This window comes from Octodon degus, unplaced genomic scaffold, assembly GCF_000260255.1.
Source record: "Octodon degus isolate 3935 unplaced genomic scaffold, OctDeg1.0 scaffold00129, whole genome shotgun sequence".
NCBI classification, from domain to species: domain Eukaryota; kingdom Metazoa; phylum Chordata; class Mammalia; order Rodentia; family Octodontidae; genus Octodon; species Octodon degus.
This window is the reverse complement of record NW_004524705.1, coordinates 2,931,096-2,940,028: the sequence shown is the minus strand read 5'-3', so window position 1 is coordinate 2,940,028 and position 8,933 is coordinate 2,931,096. Positions and strand designations below refer to the sequence as shown.

Below are 8,933 nucleotides of genomic sequence, written 5' to 3'. Positions count from 1 at the left end.
CAGGGACTGCGGTTCAATCCCCCAGCACCACATGCCAGCCAGCCCCGCCCCCTGGTGGGCTGAGCTGGTCACACACACACACACACACACACACAAATAATAAAAAAATTTAAAAAATAAAAAAATAAAAATAAAAAAATAAATTAATTAATGGGAAGATATTCTAAAAAATCCTCAATGGTGACTCTTTCTGCTTTGCAACAATAATGGATAACTTATTTTACTTGACACTATATAGTTGGTATAAAAACTAAATATGTTTTAACTTTCCATCATATCAACTTGATATAATGTTTAAAAACCTTGTCATAAGTTATCTTCTAAGAATGTATCTTTCCTATCCCTACTAAGCATGATTGTAAGTCTAACCCAGTTAATGAAGTAGCTAAGAAGTGTACAGAAATAGAGGTGTATATCTTTTAGATCTTCACATAAATTCCATCCATAATTCACTCACTTATTAATTAAATGAAATTGAACGAAAGAAATCAAAGCATTGAGAACCAGATTGTTTAATATAGAAACGAATTCCCAGAAAATTCTCAAGTCTTTTTGCTTTGCTTATATGATCAAGTCTTTCTGGGTGGAATAGAAAATGCACGCTTCTGCCTAGCAGTGAAACTTCTGAGCTGCTTTGTTTCTGGTTACGAGGACCAGCCACATCCTGGCCGATAGGTGGAATTTTCCCTGTTCAGAAAGAAGAGCTGGACTCTCGGTGATCTTGGGAACGGTTCTGGGGGCAGGAGATAAGTCATGCAGTGTCCGAGGGGACTGCAGGGCAAGGCGCCGACAGGCCAGGGTCAGGGTGGGAGAACAGGTGGGGTGGGAGCCCACACTGGCCAGCTGGCTTCATATTTGGTGAAATGGGTGCCTGGGTGACAGCAGCAGGAGGGAGGGGCCCGCTCCACAGTGGAGGGCTCAGGCGCCAGGTGAGGCCACCCATCTCGTGTTACTCATGCGTAGTTCATGTGGTTAAAGGCCAGCTTCCACACACCACGAAGACGCATTGCACTGGGAAAAGTGTTCCGACCTCCCAGGGGCTGCCCAAAGGCCTAGAACCAAAATTTCATATACTCAGTATCATAGAAAAATGAAATAGTATGTACAGCTTTTGTTCCATTCTTACCACAAAACTCTTTACGCAAATGAAAATCTCACCCAGAATTCCAAACATATCAAAAAAGATCAAAGCTGACCTGGTAAAAGGAGGGCTGGAGACCAGAAGGCCCCACTCTCATAGCCGCTGACCCTACCCCAGCCCCTCTTCAATCACAGTTCAAAGGCTCTGAAAACCCTCAGGACTCTGTGGGTCAATATTCAAAACAAAACAGAAACCCCTTTGGAAGTGAATCTACACATGCACGTGAGCAGTGTTGGGAATTGACTGGGTCGGTAATAGTTCCAGCAGCTGAGAAACAGAATTGCTGAAGAACAAATAAATAAGAAGAGGGAATCAGGGAAAAGCCTCGAAGAAATTACTCCAAAATGGTACTTTTCCCCCCCCCCCAGAACTGGGGATTGAACTCAGGCTCTTCTGCTTGCCAGGGAAGCGCTTATTCTACTGAGCGTCTCCCCAGCCCTAAAAATGGCGCTGTAAATTTAATTGTTGATAGTGCCTTTTGAAAATATGATGACAGACCAGCGAGATAGCTCAACGGACTAAAGCGCCTGCTTAGGCAAGCTCAGGAATCGATCCCCGCGGTCCCACGTGCACAGCCAGCCCCCCACCCCGCCCCCCCGGGGGCGTTGGTCGGGCTGCAGAGTCCACGAGTGGTGATGCTTGCTTGTGATCCCAGGGCTGGGAGGCTGAAAGCAAGAGGACCTCCACAAGTAAGAGCTGCGTGAGCCCCTGCAGCAACCAAATTTACAAATAAAAAAAGTGATTAGGATCAGTGATTTTTAATCAGCTTTCGGCGTGTGTGTGTGTGTGTGTGTGTGTGTGTGTGCATGTGTGTGTGCCCGTGTGATGAAAAGAAAAAACAGGCGATGGAGGGAAACCCAAAAGGCAAAATCCGCGGGAAGGGAAGGCGGTTCCAAGCGAGACTGCCATGCGCAGCGCGTGCCGTCCGGATTCTGCGGTCTGCGCGCAGCCTTCAGCTTGCTGGGCGAGCGCAGGGCCGGAGCGCAAGCGGCAGCCCGCCGGCGGGGAAGCGTGAGACAGCGCGGCCCAGCGTCCCGGCCGCCGGCGCGCCGGAAGAGGGACGCCCGGGCGACGTAAGCACCGCCCCGCTCCCCGTGTTTCCTCTTTCTCTTTGGTGGCTCGTGTATTTTCCGTATCCACAAGCTGAGCTTGGTTTGTTTGCTTTCTCTGTGAACCAAGCGAATGGAAAGCCGAGGCAGCAACTATGTATTAGATTCCTTCCTTGGAAAACAACACATTGGAAAATGACCGTGGACCGGTTTTCTGTAGACACCGAGCTACAGAACAATATAGTTAAGAAAAGTCCGAGGGCGGGCTCTGCAGTGTCTGCGGAGTGGGAATGCACGCCGCGTTCTCGTGGTGACAGCAGCGAGGACTAACGTTCTGCAGCGCCTGCGTGCTCGGCGCGGTAGGCGGCTCTTCGCCAGCATCGCAAGCAGACAGGGTCGTCAGCTTACAAAGAAAGGCTTCGCATTCGGCTCGCAGGTTCGGGGGTTCAGTCCCTGAGGAGTTGGCTTCTTTGTTTTGGGGTTGGGCTGAGGCAGGATATCATGGCCAGGAGAGAGAACTGCGCATCTCTTATCAGCCAGAAATTGGAAAGGAGAGAGAGGAAGAGGCCGGCGTGCCCCCGTGCGAGAAGACCTCCCCTTGGCCCTTGCTCTTCAGGTTTCCACCACCTCCCAGCAGCTGCGAGGTAGAGACCGAGCCTTAGCGTCCAGAACACTTCAGGTCCAACTACAGCACAGTGCTTCAGCCGGAAAGCTCCAGGTGGCCCTTGCTGCTGCGGGAAACTGCCCAGTGGTAGCCCCAGTAAGTGCCTGTGGCCTTGCCGGCAGCGGACGCTGGCGCCTAACGGCTTCAGGAAGTGATGCTCCCTGCTAAAGGTGGCTTTAGAACCCAAGATTTGCTACAGGACAGAGCTACTCAGCCGGAGTGCCAAAGGGGCCTAGGGCAATTAGCGGGACATCAGGGCAGTCAGTGGTCAGCTCAGGGCCTACAAGACTACTTTTGGTGCAGGAAGACCGAGAGCGACTTGAGGGTGACCCCTGGGCTCTAAAATAACAAGTCAGCCTGAGGAAAGACTGGCTTGGGATCTGCAGGTTGGTGCCCAGGACCTGGGAGGAGGGAGAGTCCTGCTTGGCCAGCCCCCTGCCCGCACACGCTGGTTAGGGGCCTCCAAACTCCCTGGAGACAGGACCCAGCGCCTCGCTGAGCACTCCCAGGCTCTCTGTGAGCGCCATCAATATTCCGCGTCGTGTTCTCCCATTGTTGCTGCTGTCGGGCTTCCTGGAAAACATTTGCGCAATAGCCAGAGAATCCCAGCAGGATCGTGCGGTCAGGCGCATAGAACGGCTGCTCTTTTTAATTTTAAAACTTGTCGTTAGTCAGTGTTTTGAGCCCACAGCGATCACCCCGGCTGCAGTGAGCCGGCGCGTGCGCAGACACGTCTGCATCCTGTTTTCACTGCTCCATCCTGCTCCCTCCGTCCCTCGGCCCCTGCTCTTTGTGGAAGATCTGTTCTGTTTTGCTCTTCATTGATACTTTGGGTTTCTGCTATAAGAGAAATTGGGTGATATTTACGTTTGTGTTTTTGATTTATTTCCCCCAACGTTATGGTCTCACAGTGCATCTATTTTTCTACAAATGATTCAAGCCTATCCTCATAGCATACCGTGAATGTATTTTACAAGTTTTTCCTCATAAGTATAATAATCCTTGAAAATGTAAGTTTGTAAAACTTGGATCCTGGTGAGAAGAGTACTGCACTAAGCACAGGCACAAAATCCAAGGAGGCCTCAACACACCCAGTCCTCAAAAGAATATTTTAATGCAATTTTTATTTTTAGTTATTATGATTATGATTATTATTATTATTTTGTATTTTCAGAGAAAGATCTCCAGGCTGTTCAGGGTCTCACTACTAGATTGGACTCGTAGTGATCCGCCTGTTTACAGCCTCCCAAGAGCTGGGATTACAGGCGAGCCTCCCCACGCGCAGCCTCAGTTGCCACCTCAGCACACTCTGGGGTGAGGGGGGAAGCTGGCACAGCAGGCTTGGGGATCGAACCCCTGACCCATACGTCTACTTGCAGGCACTTTAATCCGCTAAACTATTTGGCCGGTGCTTAATATAGTTTTTAAAAATCAATATTGACATAATTATTCATGAAGAACAAAACTTCCTAAAATTTTTACCTTCCTAATTTTAAACAAAAGCAGGCTGCTGGACGCGCAGCTGCTGTGCGGTACTGTGCTGCAGAGCGGTGTTCCTGCCCCACAGCACCCTCCGGCCGTCTTAGGGGCTGAGCTGCAGCGCAAATACATCGGGCTGTCCGGAGCCGGCAGTGTCTGTTTTCTCACTGGTGAGCTTCTGTGGCGTTTTCCCACCTGACTCACAAAATGGACAGGTATTTTGAAAAGTGTACGTAGGGGCATATATTCTCCTTTTTGTCGTAGATTCCAGCATGTCCCGGCAGGGGACTGTGCATCATTAGTGGCCTTTTCCTGAAGCTTAGCGGGGCACGAGAGCTTGCCCAAGCTCAGTGAGCTGGGTGGTCTGCGGATGGCTCATCCCAGCGCATCCCAAGTCCTCAGCCGGCCACGCCGCATGTGCCGTCGGTTGTGTCGCTAGAGCAGTTCTTCATGTTACACTGGAGGTTCTGGCTCTCACGTGTGCAGAACCATGGAAACAGCAGAGGGGACAAGGGCCAGAGATGAGGGAAGGAGGGGAGAGGAAAAGGACAGAGAAAGAATTAAGATGTGTCATGGGCATGTCCACCTCTTCATGGTGAGTTTGAGCACGGTGTGCTGTGAACAAATACTGATAAAAATAAAAATCTAAGAAGTGGGTACGTTGGTTAGAGGTTGCTGGTCTTGCCCTGGGAAGCGGATCAGGCCGCGGCTTCTGGAGGCTCATTGTTCCCCTGGCAAAAGTCCCTTCCCTTGCTGCACTGTGAAGAGTGCAGTTATGACCCAGCTGCGTAGATGTATGCGGTCGCACACACAGCACGACGTGGACGAGGTCGGCAGGGCCCCTGCTGGCTGCCCAGCACAGTTCTGCCTGGGTTCTAATTCTCTAATGCTGCTTCTGTGCTGCTCTGCTGCCCTGCTCCGGGAATAGCTAGAGCTGTGGGGATCCTGTGTGCTGACCTGAAGCGAGGCACTTCCGCAAGGGTCCTTCATGCCTCGTCCCATCCTGCCTTCTCATTGCCTATGCACAAGCCGTCTCTCCCACTCGAGTCATTTTCCTTTCAGTGCTTGGGCCTTGGTTAACCCCTTTACGCCTCTTTTTCCTTGAGAGATCTGCTCTCATGAGGTGCTCTTGACAAATTCAGTGCTTAATAAATGTTAATCAAAATAAGAAGCAGAATAAAGAAAGGTCTCACTTTCTCCTGCAAAGAGGAGAGCTAGGAGGCATGTAAACATTTACAGATCTGTTTAGAATTCTTAAACTCTAATGAGCTGGTCAACTATTACTTGTTATTATCATTTTATTATTAGCTGCTTCATGAATTACAGTTTCAGACCTCAGACTTTCTACCTCAGGTGACATGAAAAAACAATAGAGCAATTTGAAATTCAAAGCTAAAACTTGGCTTACTTGCTAAAAATGTAATCCAAGTGACAATCGCTTTCCACAAAGGCGCCTGTGTGTGAGAGGACGATTTACTGGGTGAATCACCCCAAATGTGTTACTGATCCCTTCAGACACTGCTTCGAGTTACTTCATAAAATTGCAGCATGGTTTCTAATTTTCTTTCCATTTGCTTGTAACACCTGGTTAAAGGTAAACTAGCTTGAGAGTTAATTCACTTAAAATGGAAGAACAAGATGTATTATTAACTCTGCATGGAGGGGCTTTGGGGGTTTCTCTTTTGTTTTTAAAAGCAAGGTTTTCTCTCACAGCATGCCTCGGTGGGAGCTGAGTTGCTTAGTAACCCCGAGCTGACTTGCGCTGTTGCTCCCCTGCGCCCAGAGGAGCCCGCACGTGAGCAAGAAGCCTGTCAGCAACTCTCCACTCGGGGGCTTCGCCTGGTGCAGAGAGCTCCGGGAGAGGATTCCAGGGTCCAGCCCCTGGGACTCCGGCTCACTTGAGTTTTCCCCCCAGCCTATCACATGTATATTTTTCACACATACAGTCATTTGTGTTCTGGAAATATAAAACGATTTAAGAAACAGAGGCCAAACTGATGGTAAGAAAGTCCTCTTCCACATTCAGTATCTCACAACGTGTGTGGTAAGCAACTGAGTGATTTATCTTATACTCCTGTGTTTGGTTCCCAAGTTGGGCGTCCCTTCCTTCAGATGGAATTCATCTGTTCTGCTCGCGGGATGCTACAAGCATAGCAAAGTCAAGAAAATTGGACTGGAAACACTTTTTCCCATTGTTTTGCTCTTTCTTGAAAATTTTTGTTCAGAATACTGAATCAAAAGTATCAAATATTAATAACTCAGGGATAAAAGATGAAAGTAGTGGAGGAGCATTGCAGATTTACTGAGGGTGATGCGCTGCGATTCACGGATACTCTTTCCATGGTCTCAGCGCCCATTGAATTTGCGCATGCGCATATGTGTTGGGAGGGGGTCCCATTGTTAGCTCAGTTTTGCAGATTAGAAGTTGCAGCCAAAGAGGCAGAGTAACCTTCAGGGTCACCAGTGAGGGACTTGAAGGGCTAGATCTGCAGTCTTAATAAGCCTGCTACACTATCTGCTGCAATTAGTTCTGCGGAACGGTAAGTAGTCTAAACGTACACAGTTAATGCGTACCATAGCATGCTCAAATATTAAAATCAAAACAATGCCCTTGGTCTTCTAGCAAGATACTCGGAATCAAAGTGTCTCTGGCAGGTGCTCATCTCAAGAGAACGCAATTGTACGGAAAAGTTAACGCCATCCCTCACCCCAACACAGGACCACTTTATGGCAGGGTTCCAAGCCATCGGAAATTTCCCCAGATGATTAATAAAGCACCACGTGTCCAGACAATATGTTTACTGGTTTCTCTGAGGGAGACGGGAGGACAGGAAGGGAAAGGCAAGAGAGGTGGCCCGAAAGCACCTGGGGGAAGAAGCCAGTCAGGCTTTCCTCTGCCTTGGGAAGGAGCTGGGCTCCGCTTTTGTTCTGGCTGCATCCTATTCTTCGCTCTCCTTGCTTCTCAGAACCTCCCTTGGGCAGAATGATAGCCACGCAGGCCAATTAGGGAGACTGGAAGGAGGAGGAGGGTGCCGCACAACCCCTCCATTGTCTGCGGGGAAGCCCTCCCGGCAGAAAGGTGGCTTTAATTGCGGCCCTCTTCTTTTCCTTCCCAGTGCCCTCTCAATCAAGCTCCTTGGCCGAAAGCTCGTGGGCTACCGGGTGCCAGATCAGCACTAATAAGCTCCCACCCAGGTGGTTTGAATTAATGTACAGACAAAACCTAAGTATTATGCTAGGATTAGCCAGCTCTTGTGTCCAAGCCCTGCATTTATAGCAGCGCCTCTCAAAGTGTGCGCCTTGGACCCCCTGCACTGAGGTCCTCTCACAGAGGGATAAAAGGAAAAGATGTCAGCACAGCACTTCAGCCCCCATCGCCCAGGGTGGCTCTGGGAATCCACGGATGTACCGTGATTCACGAGCTACGGCCTGCACCCTTTCACAGACACTGCCAGGCTCGCACGTGATACTCTCCACAGATTTGCTTTCCTGCATGCTCCTTCCTCTCCAATCAGCCTGAAAGTCTGTAGATCTTTTCATAAGGAGACACGGATAAACCAGATCCCTGCCGAAGAAGGCAGTGAAAAGAAAAATCATTGGAGACCAGAAGTCAGAGGTGGCCCCGAGGAGGACTGGCATGGCGGACCCAAGTCTTACCTGTGCCCAGGACTGGAGCAAGGCTGAGCTCAGCTCCCCCTAGCTTTGCTTCAGTCTCCTCACCTGTAAAGCAGAGCTAATCAAGTGCTCGCCTCACAGAGCTGTCATTACAGTTAAATGAATCCACACAAGTGAAGCGCTTGAGGGGCCTAGGCCTCAATAACAGCAGTTAGTCAACTAAACTATCATAGTAGTTACAAAGCAAGAATTCCAGAAACTTACATAAGTTACCAAGTTTTAGCTATAAAACTTGAGTATGGTTGTCATCCTTTGTTATCTTCCATAAAGATGCAAGAACAAGATGCAAGAACAGAAATGGCTATGAAGAAAAATGTAAATCTTCATCAGAGCTTTTCAAATTTAGCGCTATGACATTTTGGGGTTGCTAATCCTTTGTATGGAATCACAACCCTGTAAATTATAGGGTTTTTCCCGCATTACCCCTGGGCTCAGCCAGGGGCATCCTATCCCCTATTTGAGTAGAAACAGAAGTGTCTCCAGCTCTTGCCAAGTATTCCCAGGCAGAGGCACAAAGCACCCTGGACTCAGGATAGCCACACCTCTGTCAGTGCGCTGTTACAGGAATGCCCACAAGTAGTGTCCTAATAGCTCCTTTTGCTAAGGGAAGGGAAATAGTCAATCATAGCTCACAATTCTCGTATTCCAAACTGAGATTAAGTGGCCCACCGAAGGCCACTCAGGTAGCTCTCAGGAGGATTATGCTCTAAGTTCAGTTCTCCGTTCATTGATGTACTCCCCATCTATGTGCAAAAAAGTGGTGATGTGTTTGAACTAAAGTTCAGTGGGGCCCGATCATCTTTGATAGGTTACTTTGACAAATGTTATACAGTTAAAGTCTTGCTCTTCCCAGGTAGCCTCCAGTCTAAAACTTGCTCCACATACTGAGAGGGTGTATACGTGCCCAATACCCCAGGAACATGCT

The 8,933-nt window shown here is 49.0% G+C and overlaps 1 long non-coding RNA gene across 1 annotated transcript in view; it reads left to right on the top strand.

The window, feature by feature from the left end:
* LOC111812551 overlaps positions 1-7,077 on the top strand; it is a 15,718-nt gene extending 8,641 nt beyond the window's left edge. Inside the window, exon 3 of the long non-coding RNA XR_002818038.1 lies at positions 6,957-7,077. This is a non-coding gene — a long non-coding RNA (uncharacterized LOC111812551). The remainder of the gene's footprint in view (positions 1-6,956) is intronic.
* Positions 7,078-8,933: the final 1,856 nt, after the last annotated feature.